The sequence below is a fragment of the Xyrauchen texanus genome, chromosome 16, assembly GCF_025860055.1.
Source record: "Xyrauchen texanus isolate HMW12.3.18 chromosome 16, RBS_HiC_50CHRs, whole genome shotgun sequence".
NCBI classification, from domain to species: domain Eukaryota; kingdom Metazoa; phylum Chordata; class Actinopteri; order Cypriniformes; family Catostomidae; genus Xyrauchen; species Xyrauchen texanus.
In genome coordinates, this window is record NC_068291.1 from 41,621,669 (window position 1) to 41,634,571 (window position 12,903).

At 38.4% G+C, this 12,903-nt stretch overlaps 1 protein-coding gene across 2 annotated transcripts in view; it reads left to right on the forward strand.

Moving 5' to 3' along the window:
- The window catches only part of LOC127657240 (SAM and SH3 domain-containing protein 1-like), a 133,910-nt gene that overhangs the window by 74,359 nt on the left and 46,648 nt on the right, over positions 1 to 12,903 (forward strand). The gene's annotated exons all lie outside the window — the stretch shown is intronic.

Here is a 12,903-nt window from a genome sequence, read left to right on the forward strand (position 1 = left end):
AGAAGTTGACCGGTTAGACAACTTCTCTGGATTTACTAATGTTTCAAACGGCAATAAAGTTGATCCACTCAAAGTAAGTATTTTAATGTAAATTCTATTAATCAAAATATTCACAATAAAATGATCAAAGGAAATGGAACGTTTGAATGGAACATTTACGTCCTGATATCGATGTTTCCGTTGCTTTTTAAATGGTTGTACAAATGTTGGACAAGTTACTTAAAAATAGTAATCCATTACAAATGACTAATTAGTTCTCTAAAATTGTAATCAGATTACTTTTCCGTCATTTTCTAAAACACTTTTCTGCTCAACAAATTCTAAATAAAGTCTATATTTCTTCTTCATTGTTACACAAGTCATACACTCAGAACTTCACATTTTCTTCACAACGACTCGTTACGGCGCCATAATTCATGTATTCTACATAAATAATACAGAAGAAATAAGCACAACCCTATAATTTACTTAAAAGTATTTAAATGAATTGAAAGTCAGTAACTGTATTGATATATCTGATTACAATAAATGTATTCCCAATGCATTACACTACATTTTGACTTAAAAGTAATACAATTACAGTAACTAATTACTTTGTTATTGGATTACACCCAACATTGGTTGTACTTAAGTGATTTTACCAAGTTAAAATCAAAATCGCTGTAATCCACCAACTCTCATGGCTTATTGTTTTATTCAAGAATTGAGATCAATCTGACCGTGACATCCAATCTCTGTTGTGCTGTTGTTGAATAGAACATATCTGTGACTCTTAAAAGAGTTTCATGGCTCTTGTTCTGATGGAGAAATGACATTGGAACAGGAAAATAAAACAGGGGTATTGAAAATGGAAGGAATATCTATGAAGTGAAAGAAGGTGATGGAGTGAGAGTAGAGGAGGTAAAGAGTCAGAGAGGAAGATGAATGGAGTGCAGCGGTGTAATTTAGAGATCAATCTGGCCAGCGGTGAGCTGCTCTCATTGAAGATGGGTTTGGGATATGGAGAGACATTAAATAACAAGAGACCCAGTAGAGCTCTCACCAAAGCCAGTGATGATTAATTGAACTGGTCCTTATAAGACATCAATGTAATTTTGGACTACTTGTTTTAATGTAGAATTTGTATCTGTGCATATTCAGCTGAAGAGGTTAACTGGTGTTATATCATTTATTTCTCTAATGATTAAATTTGTAATATGCAACCTTTCTGCCCGATTTACTCCTGTGGCGCTGGTTTATGATTAACTACGGAAATGTATATTTTTATAGAGATGATGTTAAATTGGATTTCCTTTTAATGTGTTCTCATGGTGGCTATCTTATTGAATGTCCTGAGTAAAGTGTGGCGGTTTTCTGCATCAGCATGTTTTTAGGCTCATTTGGAGCAGTTGTGGTCCCGTGTTGGTGAAGACAGACGGTGAGCTGAATCAGAGCTTATTGACAGGGCAGTCAGCACAACTCCATTGGGTGTACAAATCTGACACTTGAAATTGCTCACACGGGAAAGGGAAAGCATTGTCCCAGCATTGACTGAAAAATCAATGTATTGCATGATTCATGATGCGTATTGAATGCTCAGCATCACAGTTTTGACTTATTCATTATTGGACTTGATGTTGCATCTGTCACTGTCTAGTGTGCCTAATATATAAAATATTCATAAGAGAGTCCGGGGATAGTTGTCACACTCAAGCTAGCTTTGTTTTTGAAAGTCAGTTTCTGTATTGCCACATGCCTTGAAGTCTTGGCTACAATAAAGCTATTGAATAATTTCACCGATATTGCCCACCAAAAAAGTTCATTGAACACAAGTTGGCCTTTTGTGACAACTTACCTCAATTGAGGGGCACATTGTCACACTATATGGGGGTAATTTGTCACAGTGGAACGTCTCATCAAACCAGTAGGACAGGTTTCATGCCTCACTACCACCAAAATCAAATCTACACCTCTCTTTATATCTACACCTGCAAGAAATAGCTTATTAGAGGCTTTTCAGCTATTTTAAGAAAATAATGGAAAAGAAACATACAAAAGTATCAAAACATTGTTATGGCCAACAAATATTGTAATTGAAATACATTTATGACATTTAAAAGACATGTGACAGCCTGCCCCGATAAAATATGACATGCCCCGACCTGACTGTCATGAAAAATGCCTTGGTCCTGCGAGCACATGTCAACCTTTTGGGTAAAAATCTGCTTTCATAAAATAGTTGACTCTTGCATGAATGAATGTCAGTGTGGTTTAATCATGTACACTTGTTTACCCAAAAGCTAAAACCAAAACATGATGATAGTAAAAATTTACTTTGGAGGATAGAATCATCTTTTGATCGAGGTGTTTGAAACCAACATTCAAAATCTCTGCTAGAAAAAAAACATAATTTGACTTTTGACTCCAAATCATTACCAATATAGAGAGCCATTTAAAAATTCTGTCAGATGATGGATTGTTATGGAAAGATCTTCACATTGGCAGGAAGTCAGAGGTCAGTGTTGAATCCACTGGGATGTGTGTAGGTGCTGATGGCTGCCAGAGGATCTTGTGTAACCCGTAAAGACGGATCTCTGGGACATTTCTAAGTGCAGCATCAAGGTGTCAGAGGCAGTGTGCTGGAAAGGACAATCCCAGAGGAAGAGAGTCAAACCAAGAAAACACAATGGTTAGATGACAGGAAGTCAGCTCTTGAAGCCACTGATTTAAAGCTAAACCCAAGAGGCCAAACCACCACCAGAAAGAAGAAACCAAGAGAAAAACAGCTACAGCAAACAAAAGCCCATTGTGCAATACTGTGACAAGGAATGAGACCGAAAGTTTCTTTTTTTTAATGTGTGTTTGTCATGGAGGTAAAACAGAAATGGCATTGCAGTAAAGTTGAACCTAACTGTTGTCATACCAAAGACAGGACTGATTTATATCAGACGGATCAGACTATTAATACGGCATCACCAGAGGTAGAGTAGCTAAAAACTGTACTTAAGTAAAAGTACAAACAAATTACTCAAGTAGAAGCGTAAAAAAAGTATCCAATTAAAATAATAATCAAGTAATGATTAATAACTTTCATATGTAACATAATGGACGTATATCTCCAATTTTCCATTACATACAGATAATACACATTTAACATTTATTACATAAAAATAATAATAATAATGTATTATTAATACTAATAATTATAATTATATTATTATAATTATCATGTTGATCCAAACCTGTATGACTTCAATGCAACACAGTTAAGGAGATGCCAGACAGAATATTAGACTCCGTCACCATTTACATTCACATCATGTTTTTTCCTTCATATATTGAAAGGAAAATGTGACTGTCAGTGTCTAACATTCTGTCTAACATATTTTGGGTTCCACAAAATACAGAAAGTCATTTTCAAACAACATGAGGGTGGGAAATGATGACGGAACATTCATTTATGGCTGAGCTATCACTTTAAGGATGCTTGTCAGATTTGGATGAATCTGTCAATTGGAAGAGAAGTTTGAAAGCCAGTTTCTAGTAATTATCATGGCAGAAAAACGTGAACAATGTCCCACAGGCCCAATCATATATAATGCTGAATAAAAAGAAGCAACATAATGCTTTTATTAATGGCTAACTTCGCTGTTTCACAGGGTTTTAAAGTCCTGAATGGATTCTTAGTTCAGTGTAGTAACGATATTTTCAGTGTAGACAAATGTAGATCATTAGTTTTGTACAGTAAGGGTAAACTGCACCTTATCTCTGTATTTGGAAGAGTGTTAGGCTTATTTAAGTTCAGAGCTTGTTCTCTGTTGTCCGTGAGAAAAACACGCCACATCTGTCAAAAGAAAAGTAGCTGTGCAGTGTGCACGCGCAAAGATGAGCTCCAGTAGTCACGCATGCATGCGATAGGCAGAGCAAAAGGCATTTACACATAATGTGGATGTTTACAGGGAATTCTACAATAGGCAATTATATATTTTAGCACTGAAATAAAAATGTATACTTTGAAAATTATGTCATAAGAGCACATAGTTACAGATTCAGAATCAGCCTGAAAATAACAATCACCGCAATGAGTTTTCTTAAGTTGGAGCTACAATTCTAATCTTGAAATATCTGCTTGTCTTGGGGTAAAATGAAGGCTTTGCATGAAGAAAGTGTTTGTTTGGGCCGCTTGCTGCTGCTGCAGTCATGAACTCAACTGGAGTTACTTCAAAGTCGTAAAAGGTTTAAAAAAAAATAATCTGAAATTCAAAACACTGCCCCCAGTGGCCAATGTGGTAAGTGTTGTTGGGCGTATGGGCACGCGTGAGATCCATTTTCCGGGTGAAATTTCCATGGATGGGTGCCAAAAGCCAGTTGTATTCAGCTGTACAGGCCAAGGTTGTGCACCACTCAGAGAAGAATGCCAATTCAATTTCTGAATTTGGTCTAAATTTGAATTGAGGTAGCAAAAAGGATAGAACTGCAATTCGAATTTGAATTTAAGGAAGTACAATTAGTTTAAACAAAAAAAGTTTAGTTTTTAATAATATATTAGATTTTTCAGTATAACATGAAACATGTTATCATATTATCATATTTTTTCCCCCTTAGCGACTTTCAGGAACGCATAGCAGGGAGTTGGATTAATTCATTTATTTGAGTTTAAATTGGCATACACTAAATGTTTACATGGTTCAGTTCCATTTACCTTCTTCCCAGCATGCACTGGGGTATGAATAAAATGAGTGCATTTGTTGTTGATTCTGTTGTCACTGTAGGTAACTTTTTTTTTTTTTTTGTGATGTCAGGATGAGCTGTTTATTGTTTAAAAAAAAAAAAAAAAGATCCCCTTTTCTACCCAAATTGGAATGCCCAATTCCCACTACTTAGTAGGTCCTCATGGTGATGCGGTTACCTGAATCTGGGTGGTGGAGAACAAGTTTCAGTTGCCTCTGCTTCTGAGAGAGTCAGTCTGCACATTTTATCACATGGCTAGCTGTGCATGACACCACAGAGACTCACAGCATGTGGAAAATCTTAAAGTTACTTAAAGGAGCAATATGTAACATTGGCATCATGCATTTAAAATGGGTACTGAAGTCAAATTCAAAATATTGGGCTGTGTCTCCTTTGGAAGGCTGCGTCCTCCAGAGGTCGCATATGTCATCAAGGCTGTCTCCTTTCAGAAAAGCGAGTAGGACACTTTGAATGCGACCTTCTTTCACAGGAATTTGTAGGATGCATGAGGTATATCCTTCATGGGCACTCACAACCCACAATTCTTTGCTTCAACGGAAATATATTTTTTTTTAAATGACGGCAATTTGCCCATAAATATGATTTTCAAACGCAAAGAAAGTTAATTTCCAGTAGATGGGTGCAGAGTATATAATATGTATAATTATATTAATATATAATTAAAATAAAGTATTAGACTAAAAGTACACCTGTAAAATCTATTTTATTTTCTCTTTACATCATTATATGTCTTATAAAATGTAAGAGACCTGGCTGAGTGACTCCAGCCAGGTCTCTTAAGCAACCAAATTGGCCTGGTTGCTAGGGAGGGAAGAATCACATGGGGTAACCTATGGTCGCTATAATGTGGTTCTCGCTTTCGGTGGGGCGCATGGTGAGCATGGATGCTGCGTAAAATAGCGTGAGCCTCCACAGCTACAGTATGTCTCCGTGGTAACGTGCTCAACAAGCCATGTGATAAAATGCACAGATTGACGGTCTCAGACGCGGAGAACCTGTAGGGCAGAATCTGTAGGGCAAAACATACAGTGCAACTAGTGTACTCTGATTCCCACATGAATGACTCTTTTAAGCTATTTCTTTTGAATCTACACTGCAAAATATAAAGTGCGACTAGTGTTGTCTGATTCCCATATGAATGACTCTTATTCGTCGATTCTTTTGAATCTCCACTGCAGTAAATCTAATAAGAATTGCCCGTTTCCAAATGTTTCGACCTCAAAAGTACTAAAAGAACCCTTAATAGAACCTGAATTATTAAGAGTAATCAAACCGGAATTGTTAAATTCCTTACGATTCCCATCCCTAACTAGAAAACAGACAAGACATCCCTTAGACTTATAATGAAAGAGGGATTTGAGGCTTATTTATACTGTATCATAGGCCACCTAGCAACCATCTACAAAACCTTAGCAACCACTTAGGACACCCTGGGTGGCATGTTGTGAGCGTGTTGGTTTATTTTGTGACATGAGTATGTTGGTGAGTGACAGCTGGCTACAAAGAGGTGCATCTCTTTAACCCTGCCTCCCTCTAGAGACCTGTCAACATTCACTTAGCTGTCTGCCCTCGTTAGACAGCCCACTCAGACGCTACTATATTACCCGGGAGGTCGTCACGGCAACAGCAGTTTCAGTATCATAAACACAGCAGTGGACTTATTTACAGGCAGAGCTGATCAGTTGAAGATGTGTCTGTCGGGAGCATTGTGCATCATTTGTTGATATTAAAGATCAAGATATACAGTGCATTCAGAATGTATTCAGACCCCTTCATTTTTTTCACATTTTGTTATGCTGCAGCCTTATGCTAAAATGCTTTAAATGATGTATTTTTTCACATCAATCTACACTCCATACCCCATAATAACAAAGCAAAAAACAGATTATTGATAACTTTGCAAATGTAATAAAGACAAAAAACTGAAATATCACATTGACATAAGTATTCAGACCCTTTGCTATGACACTTGAAATTTAGCTTGGGTGCATCCCGTTTCTCTGGATCATCTTTGAGATGTTTCTACACTTTGATTGGAAACCACCGGTGGCAAATTCAATTGACTGGACATGATTTGGAAAGGTACAAACCTGTATGCTGTGTCTCGTTTGGAAGGCTGCATCCTCCGGAGGTCGCATTTGTCGGCCACATACGTCACTCGTTTCAGAAAAGCGAGTAGGACACTTCGAATGCGACCTTCTTTCGTGGGAATTCAGAGAAAGCATGAGGTGTATACTTCATGGACACTCACAACCCACAATTCTTTGCTTCAACAGAAATGTCTAAAAAATAACTCCAATTTGCTTGTAAATATGAAGTTCAAATGCAAGGAATGATAATTCCCAAGTTGAAGTACCCCAGTAGATGGGTGCAGAGTATATAATATGTATAATTGTATTAATATATAATTAAAATAAAGTATTAGACTAAAAGTACACCTGTAAAATATTTTACATCATTATTACTCTCCTAAAATGTACCTCATACATTCCCATCTAAAGGGACTTTGTTCCCTTCTCACTCAAAGCGCTCGCACTTCTTAAAGAGTGGCGTGCTGTCATAGCAACCATTTTACTTTCTGTTTCTCCTGCGAAGACCGTCTCGTTTAAACGAGGCTTGTTTAAAGGAGGACACCCAGTATACTGCAGCCTTCCAAACAAGACACAGCCTTTATAAGGTCTCAAATCTGAAAATGAATATCAGAGCGAAAACCAAGCCATGAGGTCAAAGAAACTGCCTGCAGAGCTCAGAGACAGGATTCTGTCGAGACACAGATCTGGGGAAGGCTACAAAATGTTTTGGCTGTATTTAATGTTCCCAAGAGCACAGCGGCCTCCATCATTCTTAAATGGAAGAAGTTTTGAACAACCAGGACACTTCTTAGAGCTGGCTCCCCAGCCAAACTGAGCAATCGGGGGAGAAGGGTCTTGGTTAGAGAGATGACCAAGAACCAGACGGTCACGCAAGTTGAGCTTCAGAGATTATGTGTGGAGATGGGAGAAACTAGCAGAAGGACGACCATTACTGCAACACTTCACCGATCAGTGGCCAGACGGAAGCCTCTCCTCAGTGCAAAACACATAAAGGACTCTCAGACTGTGAGAAACATGATTCTCTGGTCTGATGAAATGAAGATTGAACTGTTGGGCCTCAATTCCAAGCTTCATGTCTGGAGGAAACCAGGCACCGCTCATCCCCTGCGCAGTACCATCCCAACAATGAAGCATGGTGTTGGTGGTAGCATCATGCTGTGGGGGTGTTTTTCAGCAGCAGAGACTGGGGACTGGTCAGGGTTGAAGGAGAGCAGAACGCAGCAAAATACAGAGATATCATAAATGAAATGCCTGATCCAGAGTACTCAGGACCACAGACTGGGCTGAAGGTTCACCTTCCAACAGGACAATGACTCTAAGCACACAGCCAAAACAATACAAGAGTGGCTTAGGAACAACTATGAATGTCCTTGAGTGGCCCAGCCAGAGCCAAGACTTGAACCCAGTCAAACATCTCTTGAGAGACCTGAAAATGACTGTCCCCCGAGTCCCCATCCAACCTGACAGAGCTTGAGAAGATCTGCAGAGAAGAATGGCAGAAAATCCCCAAATCCAAGTGTGCAAATACCCAAAATGACGTGAGGCTGTAATCTCTGCCAAAGGTGCTTCAACGAAGTACTGAGTTAAGGGCCTGAATACATAGGTCAATGTGATTTTTCAGTTTTTTCGTTTTAATAAATTTGCAAAGTTATAAAAAATCAGTTTTTTGCTTTTTCATTATGGGGTATGGAGTGTAGATTGATGTGAAAAAAATTATAATTGAAAGCATTTTAGCATAAGGCTGCAACATAACAAAATATGAAAAATATAATGATGGGGTCTGAATACTTTCTGAATGCACTGGATAAGATTTTACTCAGTTAATTGCTGCGCAGTTGTAATTTCCTATCAAAACAATATGCATTTGTGAAGTCTTTTTCACTTAATTGGAAGACGAACAGTAATTGGCACCGAAATGTTGATTGGCAATATTGTGTGAGATGCTTTAAACGTCAAAGCATCTGGCAGACTACTGAATTGACACTGATTTTCAAGAATGGAAGAATCAAAGCTACACAATGCAGAGACTAAATTAATATGATGAATTAAGGCAGTGCAGCTGTGTCCCTGATAAGCGTGAATGTGCTTTCAGTTGTTCAGACAAAAAAGGGCATGTAAAGTTCAGTCAAATCTATTTTTTCCCCTGCAGAACAACATAATTAACATGAGGCATACAACCCCAAGAGAAACACAGATTTCCAGTCTGAAAGCCTCGTGTTGTATTTTGACTGATAGCTGTTATTACCATGAGTCATATTTGTGCTCGCACTTGACTGGATAAAACGAAAAACAAACAAAAAGTAAAGCCCTTTTGTGATTCATTCTGTTCATAAAATGCTATTTTATTTTTATTAATTATTTTTCTTCTCCCCAATTTGGAATGCCCAATTCCCAATGCGTTCCAAGTCTTCGTGGTGGCATATTTTCTCGCTTCAATCCAGGTGTTGGAGGATGAATCTCAGTTGCCTCCGTGTCTGGGACCGTCAATCCACGCATCTTATCACGTGGCTTGTTGAGTATGTTACTGCAGAGACGTAGCATGTGTGGAGGCTTCATGCTATTCTTCGCGGCATCCACGCACAACTCACTATGTGAACCAATGAGAGCGAACCACATTATAGCGATCATGAGGAGGTTACCCTATGTGACTCTACCCTCCCTAGCAACCGGGCCAATTTGGTTGCTTAGGAGACCTGGCTGGAGTCACTAAGCACGACTCCAGGAGTGGTAGTCAGCGTCAATACTCACTGAGCTACCCAGGCCCCAATGAAATGTGAAATTGAGAAAAGACTGAAACATACAGGCATAGTTTTTCTGCCAGCGCACTGGTGCGCAAAAATGCTCTTTCTGGCACTGGCACTCCATCGCTGTACCCTCTGCCATGATGCGCCCGATGTCCATAAATACACACAGACATGCTGCATTACCCCTGTCCTGCCATCTGCCACTGACTGTAATATGCACTCCCACTGATATTATGACGTCCAGAACCCCAGAAACACTTTCTCACAGATCAAGAGTTGGTTCACTTCAGTGAGTGTGAATCTGAGGGTGTTCTGAATTGCTGATCTCTTACTGAAGTACAAATAAACTTAAAGAAATATTAAGGGTTCAAAACAAGTTGATCTGAATCGACAGCATTTGTGGGATAATGTTGATTCATTTCAGCACTTACAATGGAAGTGAATGGGGGCCAATCAGTAAAAATACTCTGTTTCTAAAGTATAGCCACAAGATGTACCATAATGTGTAACATGATTTTAGTGTGATTAAATTGCCTACTAACCTTTTCTGTGTAACATTTATAGCCAATTTTGCAACTTGACATCAAACCCTAAAACGACTGTAAAATGGCAATTTAAACAACTTTACAGCTCAAAGTTTTAATAGAAGAATAAATGTAAGGGCTTTTATACAATTATAATCTTTACATTTCTGCCTTTTTAAACCCTCCAGAAATTGGCCCCATTCACTTCCATTGTATGTGCCTCATTGTGTTTCACTTTTCTTTTCTTTTTTAAGAAAATGAGCAAAATAATATTTTGTTGTAATCATAATTTTTATGCCACAAATGCTGTCGATTGAGCTTAATTGTATTGAACCCGGAATATTCCTTTAAGTCTATTCCACAAATAACTGTATATGATTTGTTGTTGATAATCATAAATTTCTGTACTAACTATTTTAGCTCGCTGCCACAATGCTAGGATGTTGCTACATGGCTGTTTAGCTAAGTTGCTAAGTCTTCCATAGGACTTGTCAGCGTCGCAAAATATGTTGAATTGAAGGGAGTGAAGGAACTTCTAGCGTTGTAACACTGCAATAAATGTTCCAAAAATTCAGATTTCGCCCCTTTTGACCTTTCAAGGCAAACAATGAATAACGGTCAACTTAGAACACTCATCGTCATTATGTGGTTCGTGTCAGCGCTAAAATAATGATGCCACTGATTATTTTCACATGCACATTAGCTTTGCGTCACATTTATGGAAAATTGTCCATTGTTGTCAAAGGTTTGCTGCAGGTTCATCACTACCGGTGAAGAGCTGCAAACTTCTGGCAAACATTTGCGGTGAACCACAAGCTCATTTGCATGTGAAAATAATGATCTGGCAAATTTGTAGTTAGTTTGCCAGATTTTTTTAGAAGGGATGATGCATAAATATCATACTGAATAATTTGCTTATTTAAATAACATGGTGTTATACATGGAACATTTGTGAGATGATTTTGAGGTCAAGAGTTTTAAGGTAATCCTGCTTTGACCTGTACACTGCATCTAAACCTCATCCATGCAAACTGGCATGATAGAAACCTTTGCTGTCTACTGCTATCTACTGGCAACTTGTGTTTCTGCATGTTGAGTTCAGCAATCTGAGTCTTTTGAGAGCTTGTTTTGAGCACCACATGCTTTGAGTGAGCAGAAAACTGTTCTATTCACAGATAAATGAAACAAAAGTGTTCTTTGAATCCTAATGGATGAATCTCACAGAAACTGTCAAGAACTTTTACCCCTCAATCAAAAAAAGCTGAAAAAAATACATTATTTTGTATAATTAGGTTTACTCACCTCTGTGTTGTTATAACCCTATATGACTTCTTAACACAAAGGGAGAAATTGTGTAAAGATGTTGTGCTCAGTGATGTCATAAATGGCAGTTTCACATATTCAAACTTCAAAAGAATGCAAAAGTATAATTCAGAAGTCTAATTAATTATTCCATGAAACTCATGATTGTTATGAAAGCATATGATTTGGTTTGGTGAGAAGCAAACAGAAATCTAATGTATTATTTAGTGAAAAAATTAAATGACCGTTGATCTCTCTTGGAGCGGCCTGGGTAGCTCTGAGACTTTTGACGCTGACTACCACCCCTGGAGTCGCGAGTTCGAATCCAGTGTGTGCTGAGTGACTCCAACCAGGTCTCCTAAGCAACCAAATTGGTCTGGATGCTAGGGAGGGTAGAGTCACATGGGTTAACCTCCTCATGGTCACTATAATGTGGTTCTTGCTCTCGGTGGGGCACGTAGTGAGTTGTGCATGGATGCCGTGGAGAATAGTGTGGGCCTCCATACGCGCTCAAAAAGCCACGTGATAAGTTGCACGGATTGCCGGTCTCAGACATGAAGGCAACTGCGATTCGTCCTCCGCCACCCGGATTGAAGCGAGTCACTATGCCACCACGAGGACCTATAGCGCATTGGGAATTGGGCATTCCAAATTGGGGAGAGAATAAATTAATAAATGACCGTTGATCTCCTGTGTGCATTCATGATAGCGCACTAGAGCAACAGTTCATGTAGTGCCCTCGTGACATTGGGGCATTCAAGCGAAAACTCATTTTGTTTATCTAGAAACAGGTCCTCCACAGTGATGAAGACAACAGAACACAACACCGCTGCACGCAAAACAGAGAACAGAACTTACTAAACATGTCTGAAGAGTTTGTAGTCGAAGAATTGATGCATTTCTATGCCCAGCCCGGAAATAAAACAGAAATATAGAGGAGACAGGCAGCCACAGTCACACCGTGTCCAAACCTGATGACAAATAACACACGATAAAAGGTATATTTTCTATGGTAATCAGAGTTTTTGTCCTAACCAGCAGTGACGAGCGACAGTACATGTCTATCGATCGCTTGTTTTCTATTTTTGCTATCATGCAGGTAACTCCATCCACTGTGAACTGGCACCAGTCCAAAACAATTTATAAAATAAGGCTGGGCATAGAAATGCATAAATTCTTCGACTACAAACTCTTCAGACATATTTAGGAAGTTTTGTTCTCTGTTTTTTATGCAGGTGTGTTCTGTTCTGTTGTCACTATCGCTGTGGCGGACCTGTTTTAAGATAAACAATGACTGAATTGTAATTTTTGGGTGAACTAATACTTTAAGATATTTTGGCAACTAAGCACATTTCCCCTCAATTCTCTTTATTTAATGCAAAACATCTCATTCTCGTTAGTGTAATGTGATATAAATTATGCATTATGTAAATTGTAAAGTATTTAAACATTGTGGTAGCATTTGTTTAACTGAATTTATCGTATGCCGAATTTAATAAAAATGTATTT